Source organism: Ixodes scapularis, unplaced genomic scaffold (genome assembly GCF_016920785.2).
Source record: "Ixodes scapularis isolate PalLabHiFi unplaced genomic scaffold, ASM1692078v2 ptg001020l_1___fragment_2___debris__unscaffolded, whole genome shotgun sequence".
NCBI lineage: Eukaryota > Metazoa > Arthropoda > Arachnida > Ixodida > Ixodidae > Ixodes > Ixodes scapularis.
The window spans coordinates 24,394-44,793 of NW_024610084.1; the positions used below are offsets into that span (position 1 = coordinate 24,394).

Consider the following 20,400-nt stretch of genomic DNA (forward strand, 5'->3'; position numbering starts at 1 on the left):
ATATCATGCACGCTGACGACAAACTTAAGAAGTTGTTTTCCGAATCACCATTTTCCACTTTCCTCAAGCATCGAAGGAGTATGCCATGTCCATTTTATACAAGAAGTCCCGATTCATCCGGTGGCTGCGGTCATTTTCGGAGTACCGCACGCCAGCTCTGCCCTTTTCTCTTTTGACCGCTGATAGTATTTCGAGCTGCGCAACAGCTTGCTTCATTAATATTAAACTAACGTATTGACTGCAACGCCCCCAGCGTGATATGTGTTATAAACTGCACACTCTGCAATATGAAATAAATGTGTAGTTGAAACTAGAAATTCCACGAACAAGCTATTCTATGGCAGCAAGTCGAATATCGTGAATAAGGAAAAAACACCACTTGCTAAACACTCCAACTCTGATTACCATAACAACAATGCACATATAAAAATTGCCATCGTACAAAGGAATTTCAAAAATGATATCAATCGTAAAAAGAAAGCAATTTTGCGTATTGAAATTTAGTTCGTTGGCCCCACTTGGCATCAGCATCTCAAAGAAAAACCTCCATAGGTTGTTGTAGGTTTCTTTTTGCTGCAGGCAAACTCCTCTCGCGTCGCGTAACTAAAAAAAAAAAAAAAAAAAAAAGATTTTGCAGAAAAATTGCTTTCCTAAATCTAGCGGAAAAAATTGTCGGAGAAATTTCCTTGCTAAATTTAGCAGAAAAAGTGCCCGCTAACTTTGGTGGAAAAATTTCCCGCCTAATTTAGCCGCCGTGTGACGTCACGAGGGTGACGTCACACGTGACGTTATTATGGGAAACGTCCCATGATGCATCGCGCAGTTACGCCGTCGGCAACGGCGACGTCGCTCAAGCCGGAGGCGGCCGCCTAAGAGCTGCGGCCTAAAAGAGTAGGCTCTGCTCGACACGTCGAAAGTGAAGCCTTTGCTTAAATGTTTTCCACGTCTGAGTTCGAACGGAAGTAAGTCAGTCTATCACACTCACACGTCGCCCGCTCCTCCACCTGTTATAACTCCGACCCAGTGCTGAAAACGGGCTATATCACAGCTGGAGTAAGCAGATGATCCCGTATCGTTGGAGGCGGGGTGTTCTCTGCCCGCCAACATGGGTACTTTGCTAGGTCTTGTGCTGTTTGCTGGGACGCTGACTTGGCAGACATCCTTGAGCCTGGACCCAACGTACTCGTGTAACAGCAGCCAGCTTTCGGACAGTCTTGTCGCAGAGATACGCGGCTATGCCCCGGTCGTTAGTGCCATCATCGAGCGTGTGGTGCACGGTTCGGAACGGAATCGAACCTACCAGGAACTGGCCAAGTTTGTGGATGATTTCGGCTCCAGGGTTGCTGGAACGCAGAACCTCGAGAACTCCATCGACTACATGGTGACCCTGCTTTCGAGACAAGGACTGGACGCTGTGTACACCGAGGACGCCAAAGTACCTCACTGGGAGAGAGGCGAAGAGTCGGCCTGGTTGCTCAAACCCCGCTCACAGCGACTCAACATGCTCGGTCTCGGAGGCAGCGTCGGCACGTGGCCGTGGGGCATCACGGCGTCTGTCCTGGTTGTCAGATCCTTCGACGAACTGCGCGCCAATGCGGCTAAGGTTGACTTTATCGTAATTCACTCATTCCGCCTTTAACGTTTTAGAGCGCAGCTCTTTGGCTCCCGTTTCCGGCTTGGGCGGCGTCGCCGTCGCCGTCGGCGTAGCCGCGCATTGCATTACAAGACATTTTCCATAATGACGTTACGTGTGACGTCACGAGGGCAAGTTTCCTGGTAAATTTGGCGGAAAAGTTTTCTGCTAAATTTAGCGGGAAAATTTTGCCCTTGTGACGTCACATGTAACGTCATAATGGAAAACGTCTTGTAATGCAATGCGCAGTTACGCCGACGGTTTTCCGCTAAATTTAGCGGGAAAATTTCCCCGCTAATCATAGAATTTTACCCTCGTGACATCACACGTGACGCACTCAACCCGGGAAAACTTTTGCGCTAAATTATGCGGGAAAACCTTTCCCCTAAATTAGGCGGGAAAACGTTTCCCGCGAAATTTAGGGGGCAAATGTAGAGGGGAAGATTTTACTTTCGTGACGTCTGACGTCACAAGTGACCCTCCCCTCCGTACCCTCGCCTACTCCTCCTCAAGAGCTGCGCTCTAATTCGGCATTACAGATAATTGTAAACGTCTTTTCTTTTTTTTAACATAGAAAAGGCTCTTGGGGAAAGTTGTGCATTTATTGCTACATATAAAAGAAAGACAAATGTATCGGGCTTAAATTAACTAGCATAGGCGACCGTGACAGCCGATGAACGCTAGTGCGCATTCGCGTCGGAAGTCTCGGTGTCAGTCACCGTCACATAGACCATTTCATTCAGATTTACCGTCCCCAAAAACGTGTTCTACTTATTACGATTTTGTAAGGCGTTGTAAAAATGCTGCCGGAATTTATTTTTCTCTCGTATAATTGATGTATAGGGGAGGCTATGTAGCCAATACACACACAAAATAAAAAAGAATACAAAAAAGCGACATGGAGAAATCGCACGTAACGTGGTCAAAGTGACCATGTCACGTAGAACACGTTGCAAAATGCAACCACGAGTCTGCAAGTTTTCGTATAAACACTAATGTACGTATGTGAACGACCTTATAAGCTATAACGTGTTTGGCGTACCACAGTTCTGTAAGGAATCGCCGTAACGGCCTGCAAGTTGCTAGCCTAGGATACACTTCATTTTTAGGCTTCGGGAGTAATCTGACTGGATTACGGAACTTGTTTCCTGAAAGGCGTTGACAGGCAACTAAGTCTTTTCGTATAGGCTGTACAATAAAGTCCTAGTTAACACTTTTTCGTAGTTCGGACTTTTTACTATTTTATATTAGATACTATAGTCTCTAATATAAAAGAGTAAAAAGTGCGAAGTAAAAAGAGGTGATGCATTTCAAGTAAAATAGTAATCACACTGGGTGCAATGTACTTGAAGTAAATTACTCTAAATGGAATGTACTTTCAAAGTAAAGCACAAGAACATTTTAACACAAGCTCTTATGAAGCCCCTTCATTCCCCATATACAGTGATGTTTTAACTGGTATGCACTGCCCCAGGGGTAACCGGGGTGCATCACTTATTTTACGAAATGGCGGCGAATATTGGATGAAGTCAAGTGGCAAGGAGTAGTTATTTTCAAAAATGGCACCAAATTCAGAAGTCCGACTTCTGAATTTGGCACCGCTTGTACTGGCTTGTTGCACCCAAGGGGGCTAACGTACTAGGAGAGAGCACGACGTCAACCTTGTAGCTTCTGCAAGCAATCCTCTCGTAGAGGAGTGTCCTCTCCTTAACGAAACAATGAATATGCAGGCGAGCTGGTAATAATTAAACATAATTTGACAACTGAGATTGCCGTGCGGAAAAATTAAGGAACTTTCAAGTCGAAGGAAAAGATTACAGAGAAGAACGTCTCAAAACGTTGAGACGTTAATTCTCCTCTGTTGTTTTTTTCTTCGACTTGAAAGTTTCTTCATTTTTCTTCACCACAGTCTCAGGTGTTACATTACGATTAATTGTCCTTCCCTGATATTTTTAATTTCCTCGCTTGCGCTGACCGAGCGAGAAGTGGCGAAAGTTCGCAAAGCATTGGGAAAGCAGCCCCAGAACAAACGAGGCGATCCGTCGTCTGCTCGCGTTTCAGGTGAGGGTAGAGTATCCCTCCCACTATCTCCTCAGAGTTGACAAAGCACAATTTGGTGGTACAAACGTATCGAGACCAATTTCGGGTAATGTACTTTGAAGTCGGTACTTGCACTTTCCTCGGAAAGTACCAGAAAAAAATACTTCAAGTAAAGTACACATGTTCTAAACCTACTTGATGCAGTACTTTAAGTACAGTGTGTACTTAAAGTACTTCTCGACACTGTTCCTTCACCAGATTCTTTCTCTCAGCTATCCCTAAGGACAGAAGACGGTACGGAACTAGCTACGTGTGCCGTGTTTTACTCCCCATTGCTACGCTGGACAAGTGAGCCTATAGTCAACACCAGCCTTGGATATTACATCTGTAGCATGACAGTGAAGCCAGTAAGGCTATTGGAAGTGTACCGTTTTGGAAGTGGTGATCAGGTTATACATAACTAGAAATATTTAATATTAGCGCGAGCACAGTCATCAATGTGCAGTATTCGTAGCATCACTTGATGGCCAATGCATTTGTCCCGACAGGCCAAGGGAAAGATCGTGGTGTTCAACGAGAACTACAGCAACTACACGGCTACGTTAACGTACCGGGAGAACGGGGCCTCTGCAGCGTACCTGGCGGGTGCCGTGGCCGCCCTGGTCCGGTCGGTGACCCCATTCTCCATTGGCAGTCCCCACACGGGCTGGATGAAGTACCAACAAAACATTGGCCGGATTCCGTCCGCTTGCATAACCGTCGAAGACGCCGAGCTTCTTGACAGGCTCCAGCAAAGAGGCAAGAACTTTCGGGCTCTCTCTAAGCTTCAGTAGTATAAAGCTGCCGGTGACTCAGCTCACAAAGTATGTGTGGCGTGAAACGACGCTTTACTGTTGGAAGGAACGTCAGATAAAGTTGGAGTGGCACGTTCAGAAATTTGTACTCTTTTATTTACATATGCGTACAGGTGGTCGAAGTTTTCGTATAGGCATCCGAGACAGCCTTTCGCTTCAGCGGATTTGTTCGTATACGTCGCTCTGCGGGCCCAGCATCGTGTTTCGAACACAGTGTCCTCTCCCGCGGTAGGTCGTCGCCCCAAAAGCTCCACAAGTCTGCCTTTGACCTGAAGGCACATCTACTGCGGTACCAAGGGGACGCTCCGTTAACGTACCTGTCGGAAACTATAAAACCGCCAATTATTTTCCAGGCGATTTAAGGGGGGGGGGGGGGGGGGTGAGCACATTTGTTAGGCCCATCTACCCTTCTGTTAGACTTATCTAACTAATCAACACCTAGGTTAGACAGCCGTAGCGCTGAATTCCGGCGTCATGTAAAGGTGGCCAGCCCACAGTAGAGATTGGACACGACCGCTGTATCAGCTTTTTGTGGGGACTCGTGGTTTCGCTGATTAAACGCGAGTTTCAGTCGAACGCTCATACAGTATACTTGAGTTGGACGTTGACCCCTTTTTATTTGACACCGAAAATTGAACACTGCGGATTTGTCACCTTGGATTTTGCGTGGACACGTACACATCGCGACACTGTTAGCGCGAAAACGACATCGGCGCATAATAGCAATTTACTTCTAAACAGTATTAGCGAGCACGGAATTTTACCGCTTACATTATAGAACAAAATGAGCTCTTTCCGTAGCAATAATAACTTTGATGACATCCCTTGGTTTCAAAGAAAAAAACTGGAAAAACCGGAGATCGCTCGTTCGCGCTAACAGTGTCGCGCTCTGTACGTATACGACGTCGGAGGGGGGGTTTAGCTAGGTGGTTCTATTTATTTATTTATTTATTGTACTTTTCCGGTGCCCCTAAACAGCCCATAGGCCTACATAAGGGTGCACCGTTGACACCTACATGCAGTTTTGCATAAAAAAGATGCACGCAAACGCATACATAATTTGAACAAACAAAAACGTGAAATACTAATGTAAATGAGAAAAGTGCATAAAGTTGAAAACAACACTGTTTGCCAAAAAGACTGATACAAGAGGGCGTCACATTATAAAAGCACTAGCAGAGACCGCAAACTAAAACTTTCCCGCAAAAAGATGTCTACTTCGGGTGTGTTTGCGACATTTGACATGTTAAAATTATACTGGATACGCTCAATGGGTCTTAAGCTTTTTGGATCAGAGGAACCGAAAACACGATGGGAGCGAAGAGACCTGCCAGGTACAGCAATGAGTACGGATGAGGTGAGCTTGGGGCAATCTATGAAACCGTGAAGACATTTGTGTAAAAATAAAAAGTCTCGTGCCTGCCTCCTTTCGGAGAGGCAATGCAGGTTTAAAATCTTCAACAATCGCTCATGGCTGAAATAAATTCGCCTGTTAAAATAACGATCGTAAAGTAGTCGAACAAACTTCCTCTGTACATTTTCAAGTTCATTCGAGTTTGTCTGGTTTAAACGATTCCAAACAACGCTAGAGAAATCCAGTTTAGACAGGATGAGGGATCGGTACAAATGCAAAAAGCAAGAATATCCTCTAAAGTTTCGAGTCATTCTGGTAATTGCGCCCAAAGTACGGTAACATGTATTGCTCAAGTATGCCACATGATCAGAGAATTTAAATTCACTGTCCAAGAAAACTCCTAGATCACGTACAACTGAGACGCGCTCAATCGAGCACTTGTTCAAAGTGTAGTCAAAGGTGTTAAAGAAATGTTTTCTCGAAAAAGATATGACTTTTGTTTTAGCAGGGTTGAGAACCAACTTGTTGTCCTTGCACCAGTCTGCCAATGCTGTAATATCTTGCTGTAGTTTATTGCACTCAGAAATGTCCACAATAGCTCGGAAAAGCTTAACGTCATCGGCAAATTGTAACATTTCCGAGTGATTTATGCATGAGCAAATATCGTTCACGAAGATGTTGAAAAGCAGAGGCGATAGGCTAGAACCCTGCGGGACTCCCGATTTGGAGAGGTACGCGGTTGATTGTGCACCACCGTATGAAACAGAATTCCATCTGTCATGCAGATAGCTCTGAATCCATTCGCAAAATGGTAAGGAGATACCATAGGACGCAAGTTTCTTAACTAGCAGTGAATGGCTCACTAGGTCAAATGCTTTTTTAAAATCAAAGTAAATTGCGTCGACCTGCTGCTTCGACCCTAGTTTGGCACCCACAAATTCCGTAAACGCTATTAAGTTTGTTTCCACAGAAAGATTTGGCATAAAACCATGTTGTTGCACGTTTATACGTCTGGAAAAAAAATGCATGATATGACAATGCATGGCCTTTTCGAACACCTTGGCAAACGAACAGATCAGTGAAATTGGACGATAATTAGTGACAGTTAGTGCCGACCCATCTTTGAATATTGGCACAACTAGAGAGTACTTCCATGCAATTGGAAAAAGCCTAGCTTTCAACGACCGATTAAATACAAAAGTTAAAATCGGAGCTAACACGTCACCGCACCCTTTCACTATAAACAAAGGAATTCCGTCGGCTCCAGCCGATTTCTTAGGTGGTAACGCCATAGAGTAATATAGTAAACGTAAAGAGAGGACACAGGAGCCGGTTCGCGGCCCAGATAGTGCGTTTCATACCCTCCGCTACGTGGCGCTTTTCTGCAATTTGGTTAAAATTAATTAAAACTCTTTCTGTGAGAAGTATTTATATTTTAAATGACAATGCTTTAAAATTGTTTAAAGTACTTAAAACGACTATATAGTTTAAATCAAATACGTCACAAAAACCACGTGATGAATGGCGCCTGCAATGGCCGGCCGGCCTGCCTGCCTGCACGCCGTCACCTCTGCATCATTCTGCATGGCCTCTGCTGGTCCCTGCGTCGTTCGTCTGTGCCGTGCGTGCCTTCCATCTGTGCTTTCTGCTGCATCATGTTCGGTCGACTTTGCATCAATCAAGGTGACGCATGACCGCCCGCGTGCTCGCATGCTCGGCGTGAATTCGTGGAACCGATCGGTTCGAGCTTCTCGCGCTGTTGTTTCTGCCGGGCTGTCTGGCTGCACTTGAACGTATGTGCATGTTGATTTTCGATGAGATTGTTTTAAAAAAGAATTTAACTTACGGCCCTGCACACGACGTTGTCCATGGGTTTACAGATGACGTTGTTGAACGAACCTCAACATTGCAGATAGAGCCTTGGTTGTTATGCTGTCTGAAATTTCTAGGAGGGGCGTTTAGCCCCTTGCATACACTGTTGTGCACACTCCAATAACGTCTTCTGTTTAAAGCAGTCTCCTCATTTCTCTCAATCGGGAGCTTAAAGGGGCGGTGCAACGATATTCAATTGTAATGTTTTTTCACTTTACACGAGCTTACTGGCACTAGTGGGACTCAAGGATACTCGCACGCAACGCCACTGACCAAGAAACTCCTTTGTTGCGCTGTAATTTCGAGCACAAAACCGAGTGTTTTCATTCAATCTCTCCTTCGAAAAACCTAATGACGTAGCTGGGCGGTAGCAGTACCGCCCAGTGACGCTCATAGATTGGACCCGAGCATGGCGTGGACACTCGATTTGAGCTCGTGATAATCGATAGCTCGAGAAACATTCGGGTAGTGTCCTGTGTCCAATCGCTGCAATGACGACAACAGCCGAACCATATCAATGTCTGGAACTCGGCGCATGTCCTGTGCCTCGCCAACCCCAGCGCATGGCTATGATCAACATTGACGGCATATAATCGGCTCCAGATCACGGGGCCGCTTGTTCTGGCTGCGATTTAAAAAAGTAAACTCTGCTCGTTTTTTTTTGTTTTTTTTTTTGCAATTTTGATTGCGTATGGTGAAAACTAACAGGTATTTCACAGATCGTTAACGTCAGGGATTCGTTTTAAGCGGTATTTGCGCAAAATACAAATATCAGTGCGTCGCCCCTTTAGGACTGTTGGCTTCACAGTAAAGGCTGTGGTCTGCGGTTAGGGAGCTTCAAACGTAAGCTTGGTGTGTGTGGTGATAAGCCATTTCTTGAAGTTGACAAGGAACACATTTACTTTGTCTTTGATGTTCCTCACCTTCCCAAAACAACCAAGAGCAATCTCCAAGCCCACAAACTTTGCATTGGAATTTAGGTCATTGAGTGGTCTTCTATGGTTGAACTTTATTGTTATATTCATGAGATGAGCTTGCAATTGGCTCCGAAACTTACTGAGAGAAACACTTTTTCAAGAACCTTTATGTAACATAAAAGAAAATTGTGCCCCACAGGTACTGAGTGCCTCACTCTTTCTTGCAATCATATCCCTTGTTTATGCCAAGGAACTTTCTGAGGCAGCCATGGCTACAGCCTATTTTTGTGATAGGATGTACATACTTTTTGATTGTCTAAATAGCTAAAAAATTCAAGAAGACATGGCAGAAGTTGCCTCATGCCATTCTGAAGGGAGAATCTGAAATACTTGATTTTCTCCACCAATAACTCGGATGGATTTCAGCATGGCAGTTCCAAAGTAGGAGGCAGCCATAAGCCATCATTGGGTGGCAAGTTACTATAAAAAGTGTCCTCAAGCTCTGGGATGAGCTGTCAAGCAGCCATGACTTTGAGTTCTTACTTACACGACGCCTGCAGCAAGACACACTTGAGAAGGTTTTTGGAGCTATATACGACACATGCTGGGCTGCAACACAAACCCAAATATGCATCAGTTCAACTCAGGACTTAAACAACTCTGAATAAAGAAACTGTTTAAACTGTCGGACAATGAAAACGTAGAGGATGACAAGGCGGACCTCCTAAAGGAGTTACAAATATCTCCGCACCATGGAAGTTTAATTTCAGACATTGTGGAATGTCTTCCAATTGATAACTTCCCGCCACTAGAGGATATTTCTGAGCTGGCATCAGACATCAGGTCTAACATAATTGATGACTCGTCCACTTTTTTTATTACGTTTGGGGCTATTTGATCAAGCTTTTGCTTGAACAGACAACTTACAGCTGTGACTGTTCTCAGCTGCTATCGGATGAGTCTAATAACTTGACCAGGCCTCACCAGTACTGTCTTGTTCCTAAAGCATACCACGTGCCTGGAAAATTCTTCGGGAACTTAGAAGTACCATCACAGGCTGCCTTTCATTTCATTCAGCAACTAGAAAATCACTTTCTTCCCATAATAGCGAGTGTGACACATGTTCGAGGAGTTTGTACCGCCTTGTATAGCACACTTTGAGGTCTGGGTGGTTTTAGCCTTTGCCCAGAGGAGTACCACAAAGGGTTTTTAAACTTGTTTCGCAGAATATACGCTTGTGTTGACATGTTTGATGTCTTAACCGGAATTTGGACAATTTTCGGTTACACTCTTCAGTGGCTAGTAAGAACAAGACAGGTTTAACTGTTAATAGTGTGTTAACAGAGGCGGTTGCCAAACCAAAAACAAAAAGTGCTTATTAAGTGGGCGGTGCAGCTTGCTCTCCAAATATTTGTTTCCCCTTTTTCCAGCGAATGTGTATCACGGCTCCCCAACAGAAATATTTGTCCACTTTCTACAAAATTTCGATAGAAAATAGTGTATAGAGGCTAAAAGTATTTGAAAAAAAAATGTATCCACTTTTGTATCCACTGTCCATAATTTTTTAGCCGCTTTTTTCTGAAGCCATATTTCTTTTCTGAACAATTTCGGGGAATGTTTAGGGACGTTGAATCTTGTCAGATTTCGAATAGAGTTCTCATTGTTTGGTAATGGCTCGCCCGCAGTAAAATTGAGGCTATGCAAATGGTTTTTTTTTTTATATTTGCTGGAAATCGGGAATTTGTACTATCCGGCGTGTGCATCGCACTGTTATTATACTCTTATGACTGGTAATGATAGCGATGTCCTATTTATTTTTTCACTTACTTCCTGTACCCGAGTCGGCGTGAAAGTGAATGTATCATACAGCATGCTCTCCGTAAAAAGGTTTTGTTAACTTGGTTCCTCTAAGAATCTATTACGAAGTGTACGATATGCCGAAGTCCTGCGTATTCATTTATTTTTGTGAGTATCGATCTCTTTCGTATAAAACATACAGAGCTTCTGAAGTAAATCATGTATACATGAATGTGGTCCAATAAAATTTGTTCGAACCACTTACTGTTGTTGACTCCAAAATGCTCCACCAGCCAGGAGTCAATGCGGCGATTGTGTAACTTCAATGCTTTACAATAGAAAAAGAATAAGACATGTATATACTTCTGCTTTGTGAGGTAAGTTGAAATATTGTTTGACACATTTTGCACGGACTCTATCGTAAAAAATAAAGCAAAAGTGCGTCAGTATTAAAAAAAAAACAAAAAAACAGCGGCTTCGGGAGTCAAGGAACTCCCGAAAGCCGAGCGAAGCGGGGAGGAAGGAGAGAGAGAGAGAAGGGTACCGGAGAACAGGAGCAAAAACGCCCAAACCGAAACCGAAACTAACTTGACCGGAAACGGAATCAGATTACACTTAATACCGTCCGCTAGGAGCGCTCCGTGTCACTAGTCTATCTGGGCCGCTGGGGCCTATGGCAGTGTCCGCTCTTTACCTTGTGTATATTACTCTATGGTAACGCCCGAATCGCCGCAAAAACGTCGTGAATGCTGAGCTCGGGAATTGATAAGTATGCGTTTTCCTGGTCTGGCAGTGTGCAAGTTTGAGACGTATTTCCCGTGGAATCAAAAACACTAGAAAAGAAATCTGCAAACGCTTGACAGACGTCGCTCGGACTGCTGATATCTTCCGAACCGTTAGATAGTGTTATCTTCTGCGCCGTTTTCTTTTTATTCGAGAAGTTCCTGGTATACTTCCAAAGACTTTGCGGATTTTGCTTTAGGCTTGATTCAACACTTTGAGTGTGGCTTCGGAGGTCACGACGATAAAGACGCTTCGCTAAAGCTCGCTCCGATTTGAACTTTTCGTACCAGAACAGATTATTAGTCAGCTTGTAATGTCTGTGATAACGTAGCTTTTTCCTCGTTGTATGTTTTAATTCGTGGGAAAACCAAGAAGGGTAGTGATTTGTGACACCATGTACGTAAGCCGGAATGAACATCTTCATAGCTGATGTCACTAGGTCTGTAAGCATTAGTACTTGTTTATCTACGTCATCTTTACCTGATGTAATGACTTACCAATCTGTGTTCGCAAGAAACTCGTAAAGCTCCAGGTAATTCCCCTTTGCATAAGAAAAAGCAGTCGCTTGCGGACATGCTGTACCTTGGTTATCAGCTATACTCAAATCTACTTCAAACGGGACATGCCAGGTGTCAACAGGGACAAGTGGGGCGCTAGCTTGTTGTAGTATACATTCGTTATCATTTGTAAGGAACAAATCCAACACGTTGCCTTTGTAGTTGACAAGAAAATTTTTTTGGTATAGTTCCAAGTAGTTCATGAGCTGAGATAAATCATTCGCTTTTCTTCGCACCTCTGAGTTGGACGAGTTTATAATACCAGTGTCCCAATTCACACCAGGCAGGTTAAAATCGCCCGTAATAAAAACACGGTATATTGCGAAGTCTATCATGCTCAAAGCGTGATTAATACAAGAACTAAAGGTGGAAACGTTGCATTGCGGAGGGAAGTAGTGATTCCCCAGAAGAATATTCAGTTGTCCGTGAAGATTAATTTCGATCCACACTGATTCCTTGTAGATTTCCATATCAGGTCTGCGATAGGATTCTAAATTGCTTCGGACTGCTATCAGAGCACCGCCCCCGTGAATTTGATTGCACATTTCGTAATCTCTGTCCCCACGATAGACTGAAAACTGGGACGGAAAATACTCGGTACTAGGAATATCCTCCCGCAACCATGTCTCAGTTAACAGAATATATCATATTCAGAAGCGATACAATTTTCTATGAACTTCGCAGCCTTTCCACGTATGCTACGTGTATTCTGGTAATACAAAGATAGTTTGCGTGCATTATTCATCGCAGTTCCTGGGTTGGTTGCTCGTTTGGTCAAAACGCATGCTGTCCTTTAGCGGACCGTAAAACGGACGGAATAGGCAACCCTCAGGCCACAGTTCAGCGTCGCTGATGGCGTCCAACTTGTCATCGTCTACAGCAATGTGGAAGGATGAATAAGTGTCAAACTTACTTCGCAGCCTGGTGCACACAAAGCAGGTGACCTCAGTAACTGACGCCAACAGTTCACAAACATTTTCAGACGATGTATCCGGGTGAAGGCGTGTTACAAACAGAGACTTCCGCGGGCGACGAGCACTTGAGATGCTCGACGACTTGCATTTGCCGGCTCTCATGGTGCTCTTCTTCCGTCTAACCTCTTGGAATTCATCGTTGGCTTCATCTGTCGTAGCATTGTTGATGTCGCTCTGTCGGCCCTTCTTGTTCTGGGATGTAGTATTGGCACTGGGATTCAAAGCTGTCATTGTACCGCTTCCTTGCGTCGCGGTGCGTTGCGCAGTGCTGGCCAACTTGCCCGGTTCTGCCGGTTTTTGCAGAGCGCCGGCGAACGTAGCCCGTTGTTTCTCAGGTGGGGTCACGGTGGGGGGATTTTCGAGCACAGCACGAAGTTGATTCACGGCGTCCAACGTCTCGCTCGCCTTGGCTCGTAGCTCTCCATTTTGATCTCGGAGCGCAGCAATCACTTGCCCCTGAGACGACACCACCGCTGACAGCTTGTCTACTCTTGCGAGCAGCAATTCCACGAGGCCGAGAAGCTTGTTCTCGGTATCCGCGTTGTAAGCCACCGCTGCTACCGCTGGTTCCTTGGCGCCAACTTCTTTCGTAGAAGGGGGCGTGTCGCTTATCGATATTCGCCGCCGAGTGCAAGTTTTGCATTTATATTTGCTCCGTCCGCTTGCCATAAGCACATCGTAATCTTCCGCGTTTACGTTGATACATTTACAATGAAACCGTTGGCCACAGTCGCCGCAGCACTCGAGATACTGCTGCCTGCCGAAGATTTTCCCGGAGCAGTCGGCACACACGTCCTCCGCATTCGCCATCTTGTAACTATGATTTCCGAGAAACTGATAAGGGTACCGCACCGTCCGCGACACCAGACATCGATGCATGCTCCTGTTTATATACGTCTCGTAATGTGAGTCTCTTTTTGATAGATGTTCGCACCCACTACGGGAGGCGAGACGAACGCACCCGACAAAGCACGTTTCTCGAGTTTCTTGTCCTGATCGGGACTTGTAACCTTTCGCTAGTGTGAGAGCAATGTGGAATCATGTTCTCGGGATTCTGAGGCGCGAGGACCATTTTTACGTGCCCCCGGTAAGAACACTAATCTCTCTTCTGATTAGCGTAGAGTGTCCGTCGATGCCTGGACCTAACAGGAGTTCTTATGAACCCCCCCCCCCCCCCCCCTCACCGCGTGAGAAATCGTTGAGCTTTAAAGTGGCAGTCGCATATACTCATACATCACACAAAACAGACGGTGTTCGCTGCGGACATGGTAACAGAAATATGTGAGGACCTACCTCAAATATGTTCGAAACGTATTTGATTCATACTTACATGTATGCTTCGAACATGTCTGCAGGCAGTTTTTTGTGTGACCAATGTGACCGTTATAAACGTGCCTCACACGGTGACTACAAACTGCATTTTTTTATGATGTATTCGCGGTGGAACCGCGGCTTCAAGGATAAATACATGTTAAAGGACACATGCAAAGGAAAAAAAAATTTTTTTAGACAGCTTAGATGGAAAAAGGATGTCATAAAACGATTTTACAACGAAGAAACAAAATTTTTAGAGCTATATTTACGGCGCTACACGAATTTATAGTTGGCGCTCGCGGGAGCCGCCGCTGGTCACGTGGTAGGCCCGCGCGCCGCCGCGCTGCGTCGCCGCCGCACGCTGAGCGTTGTGCGAACGCCGCTTCAACGCGTTTCTCCACGCCGCCGTCGCCGCCGCCGCACAAGTTCGTCTGCTTCGGGGCGCCGCCGCCGTCGTCTGACCGGCGCACAGGTCTATCACGTCTGCTTGCGCTTTTTCAGGAGTTTCCTTTGGGCTCTAAAAGTTACTTATTCGTCTTGGTTTTTTGTTATACTTCAAACAAAGATGAATAAGTTACTTTTAGAGGCCATAGGAAGCTTCCGAAAGAGCGCAAGCATCACGTGATAAATAAAGACCAGTCACGTGATAAATACAGACCACTTTTCCGCGGTGCCCGCGGGCGCCAACTACAAATTCGTTTTGCGCCGTAAATATAGCTCTAAAATTTTTTTTTTCTTCGTTGTAAAATCGTTTTATGGCGTCCTTTTTCCATCTAAGCCGTTTAAAAAAAGTGTTTTTTTCCTTTGCATGTGTCCTTTAAAGGGGCCCTGCAATTATATTTAAGCGTCTACCTTTTTTGCGGTTTCCACGTCTCTTGGGGTTCGGGCAAGCCAGCGGGCACGGAGAGAGTAACTAAATATCAGTGCGTCATATTTTATCCGGACGACGCGGAAACCTCCTCCACCGACGAGGGCGACCCGCGGTACCGAAAGCGCGCAAAATGTGACGTCTTTGGTCCTGGGCTTACCATTGGTCAGAGCCGCTAAATGCTTCTTTTTAGTAGAAATACAAAATATAAGTGGCGCGAACCGTTTCAATTATATATAAAAGTAGTTTCTGTTCAGTATTTTAGATCAAAAAAGAAACAAATGCAGTTCATAAAGTACGGAAACAAGAAATGACCCGTCGACATACCCGCCACCAAGCGGTGGAAAAGACGGCGCATACTAGAAAGGAATAGTGGGATCAGGCGCCGACACGGAAAGGTCTCGGATGTACGCGGCGGCGCTGCGGTCGTATGGGCAGGAGGGTCCGACGGGCTCCGAGCCCGTCGGACCCTCCGGCCTTCGGCGTGAAGCTTTGTCTTGCGGTTTGGCCGTTTCGCGGTATAACAGCGCAAAGCAGCTCCCATTCTAAAGTGATCTTTACCCTGTGTTTGCTGTCTCTTGTGGCCGATGAAGTGTCATGCCGAATGAGTATTTAATCGCGCAAAAAATGCAATAAGAGCCGCTCTGGCTGCCCGCTGCATACAGCCTATCCAGAACACGCTTTAATGGCGCCCTCTCGCGCCGTCGACACGGAATGCGGCAGCCGTGAGCGCTCGATGAGCTCACTACTTCTCTTCTAGTTCACGGCCACTCTGAAGCAACCAAGGACGTCATGAGGGAGGTTATTTTTTGCTTGTTTTTGTAATTTTAATTTGCCTATAACTTCTAAAATAAAGGGAATTTCGAGAAAAGAAAAGTTTTACTAAGCTACTATGTTCAGTGCGCTCAGGTTCGGTGCAAATTAAAAATTAGTAAAAAAGTCATTGCAGGGCCCCTTTAAGCTCCCGTGATGCGCCGCGTTTCTTCTGTCGTGCGTTAAACACAACTTTCATTTAGCGAAGCTACTGACCTCACTGCTTCATACTATGCCCGGTTGAAAGTTTGGTGCGGATTCATTACACTTACATTGTTTTAGAAACATAAGCCATGCGTGGCATGCAGTCAGCGACAGTTTCTTTTATTTCTACTGCCTCGCGTGACTGTCTTTATGTATCAGTTAAACGTGTTGTTACCCGACGTTGAGCCTCCGCCTTCAGCAACGAAAAAAAGTAAAGTCTTCAAGTCCAACCTTCAACCGGCACAACGTACCGCGGTCAAACATTACTAGCTTCGAAAAAGGTACGAATCGAGGTCTGCGGGAGGGATACAAGCTAGAATGAAAATTGTGTTGCGTATCTTTTTAGACGGGGATGTTAGTCTGCCTAACTTGGCGTCGCATATGTCTCCTCCATATATGAGAAATTTAGCCAATGCAGTACGACAACAAACCTGGGGGATTTAACGTGCATCACACAGAAGTGATACACGACCGCACTCCAGTACACGATGCACATTCAGACCGAAACGAGCAAGGGTAGGGATTGAGCCCAGGATGGTTCTGCAGCATGGGCTTTTGATTTGCGTGCTCCTAGTTGCAGTGCGTTACCACCCTTCTTATCGTGATGAGATTGTCAAACGCCCTCATTCATCAGGAAACATTTGCTACTCCGTCACAGGTGTGGAGATGAAGATTCGACTCATTATGAATGCCAAGAACCTTGCCCAGTCGACGTCTCGCAATACCATTGCCGAACTGCGTGGCTCGACGTCTCCAGATGAGGTAGGTGCTGGTCTGCTTCTAGTTCGCCGCCTCTTTCTGTAGTTTTGTCAATAAAATGGGGTGCACTGTGTCGCTCTTATTCTTCACACTTTTGAATACAAAGCCCAGTAGAAGATTTAAAAAAAAAGCCTATAGTTACTGACGGGATGAAAACGTCAAGGTGCCTCTTTTGGACGCCCGACCTCCAGCATGTGCTCGTGGCCTTCCACTGTGCTTTTGGATGCACGTGCGCCCAGAAAACTCGCGAAACACTGAAATGTTCTTAAAGGTAGAAATTACTCCCGTGAGAGGCGCGACAACTGAAGTTCCTCTTCTCCCAGATGACTACAGTCAAGAGGTGTGGCGGAACCCAACCATTTTAATAAACGTTTTCTGATCTGATCCCTTCTCCCCGGCCCCCCCCCCCCCCCCCTCCCCAGATATTTCAAACTGTTTATGTAAACAATACGGGGAAGTGGCAGAAAACCCCTATTGCAATTGCCCCCCCCCCCCCCCCTCCCCTTCTCTCGAATAGTTTAATGTCGTAGGGATCGACTTTAGGATAGGATCGGACTCGGCCCACCTGCCGGGGCCGGGTCGCGCCCCTTGAAACGCGAAACTCTTGCGTTCACCGGAACCCATTCACGGCGAGCAAGCAATATTCGATTGCAACGCTGCCCTTTCGGCGGTCAGTCAAAGCATGGTATGTCTCCTTCCCGGAGTTCCCGCTAGCTGCGCCAGGAACGGCAGCTCTGCGATCGCATCTGGCTCGTCGCTGCATCACATTCCGTGTTAGCACAGGCTTCGACACGTTAGTGTGGGAAATATTAGCAGCAACAATAACGCAGAAAGGCAAGGACGCGAAAGGAGGAGACACACAAAAAGACCAACAAAGGTTCTGTGTTTCTCCTTTTTTTTTTTTTTCTTTTGCCCTTGTTTTTATGCGTTGTTGCTGCTAATATGAACCACGAACTCGCACAAGCTTCCATCAGAGACACGGTTTTCGGTGCGGATATATTGAGAGAATTATCTGCGTACACACCTTAAAAATGTTCCAAACACGTTCGGTTCATACATATGTATGCTTTGAAGGCGTCTGCTGACATTTCTTGTTTAATGCGACAGGAATCGTGGGACCGTCATACAAAGAAGGAACGCGCTTAAACCTGCATTGGGTTTCTAATAAGTGCCGACTGCGAACCGCTCTGGGTGTCGTGACAACAACCTCGGTGTGTCCTGTACCCTGCAGGTAGTTTTGGTGAGCGGTCATCTGGACTCGTGGGACGTGGGCCAAGGCGCCATGGACGACGGCGGAGGTGCTTTCATCTCCTGGCGGGCCTTGAGCGTGCTGCGCTCATTGGCCCTCTGACCACGGAGGACCTTGCGCTGTGTGCTGTGGACAGGTGAAGAAAGAGGCAATTTCGGGGCACGGGCCTACTACAATCGTCACCAGAGCGAAGCCCCCAACATGAACATTGTCATGGAATCTGACCAGGGCACCTTTAAGCCACTGGGTCTCGTGTTTGCGACCTCGAATCCCACGGCGCGTTGTATGGTCAAGCACGTGGTGGATCTGATGGGCGCCATCAATGCCACAAGGCTCACGCTCGGTGAATCCGGGTCAGACGTCGAGCAGTGGGTTCAACAGGGTGTTCCAGGGGGCTACTTGGCCACAGCCGACGACATGTACTACTACTTTCATCATTCAGAAGGCGACACCATGACGGTAGAAGATCCCGTCAACCTGGACCTGTGCACCGCCTTCTGGGCAGCTGTCTCTTTCGTGTTTGCCGACCTGAGCGAGCGCCTCCCACGTTGAGATAGAGGCTGGTACGCAGTTCGCCGGGCATCTGCATTAACCAGGACCACTCTCCAAGATGTTGATGAATCTCACTATGCGGAAGGAATTTATCTGCCGTATATAGGTTACGAGAATTTTCACATCCAGATTTCTTTACATTCCTCCGGCTGTTGACAGTGCACGTTTTCATGCGAATTATAGGTGCTTGCTTTTGTCGTATGCCGTTTTCTTTCAATAGTCGGTGACAGGTTAAGAATGCAGTAGAAGCCCCGCCTCCAGCACACGCTCGTTAGCTTCCGTCGGGCTCTGGTTGCATGGGCGCCGAATTGCAATAAATAGCAGAAAACTCGCGCTGAAGGCAGAGCATGCATCTTCTGCATTCTTAACCTGTCACCGACGACAGGACACAGTGAAGTTTGCTCATTATTTTTTTTACACGCACAACTACTTTTTATTGGCACATATACTTTCTTTGCCTGTCAAAGACTGTTAGGTGTACACCAAAAAAAGATGCGCGATTGCAACATTCTTTACATTTGCTACAATCTGTATGCCCTTTTTATCGCTTGTTATCAGGTTTCTTTACATACAAAAAAAATACTGAGGGTCAAAAAAATATAACTTGCATATACTTTTAAATGCAAGAAAAAAAATAAATTCCTCATTCTTAGCTTTTTTTTTTGCATTTGACTGGATCACCAATGCGCTCAACTAAAGTACATATACCTTTTTTTTTTCTGTGTGTGCTGTTTTTTGTAACTACGCGCTTTTTAATCAATCACAGCGACAAAATACAAGTTTAGAAACAAGACAAGCGCATGACAAGTGCATATACCTATATTATAACAGATGGCGGCAAGCAAGGACTGGTGCGCACTAATTCAACAATTCTCGAAAGTGGAGTGCAGGTATAGCAATGCATTTTTTCCCTCATATGTAAGGAGCATTATACTCGTTGTTATACCAAGAAGAGGAAAATTCGCGCATTATTCATGCGTTACACGAAGTATAGTTCTTACAAGATTTTGTTGTCGGAGGAAGGAACTATATGCTTTAGGGGTTTTTAAACTTTCATGTCTCAATTCAATAACGGCAAGCTAATTTAAAATTCACTGACATATATCTTAATTAAACATATATAGTAGAAAATCAGTAAAGCTCTCCGAGAAGCCGGACTTCTTTTACGGCGGTTCTTGAGGTGGGTACGGCTTATATATGTCTGAATTAAGTTTATATCCTTAAAGGTGACCTGAGAAGGCTTTTTTTCAATCGCCTGAATATAGCGGTAACTCACTCTGCGGGCTCTAAGCTTACGAGAAATACATAAATCATAACGATGCGCGGCCAATTTCCCTCATTAGAAAGGAAATCAAAGATCGAACACACCGAGGTCATCTCCGACAATGGAAGGAGCATTGTTTCGGCAGCCAGGACGACATATGAGTGTGACCAATGAAAGCGCGGCATTTTGTTCAGAATGCGTACGCTGTTAATACAAAATGTGTATGCTTTAATTGTGAATATAAAAGCAAATAAGGGTAGTCGAAAAAATCCCTATTGAAAATTCTCATTTGTATGAGAAATTTCGGTGTCCAATAACCACATATGAATCATACAAGATATATAAGAACATATAAGACCCGTATAAGAACCATATAAGAACGATATAAGAACTATATAAGATATATAAGAACATACAAGCACCATATAAGAAAGTAGTGTGAAGTTTCTTATAAGTTTCTTATATGGTTCTTATATAATTCTTATATAGTTTTCATATAATTCTTATATGGTTCTTATATGTTCTTATATGTTCTTATATATCTTGTATGACTCATGTGTTTATTGGACACAAGAAATTTCTCATACAATGACTTT

At 45.2% G+C, this 20,400-nt stretch overlaps 1 pseudogene; it reads left to right on the forward strand.

Annotated features, from left to right (window-relative positions):
* The first annotated feature begins 1,105 nt into the window (after positions 1-1,105).
* Positions 1,106-18,579, forward strand: LOC115331015 (annotated as a pseudogene).
* The last annotated feature ends 1,821 nt before the right edge of the window (positions 18,580-20,400 follow it).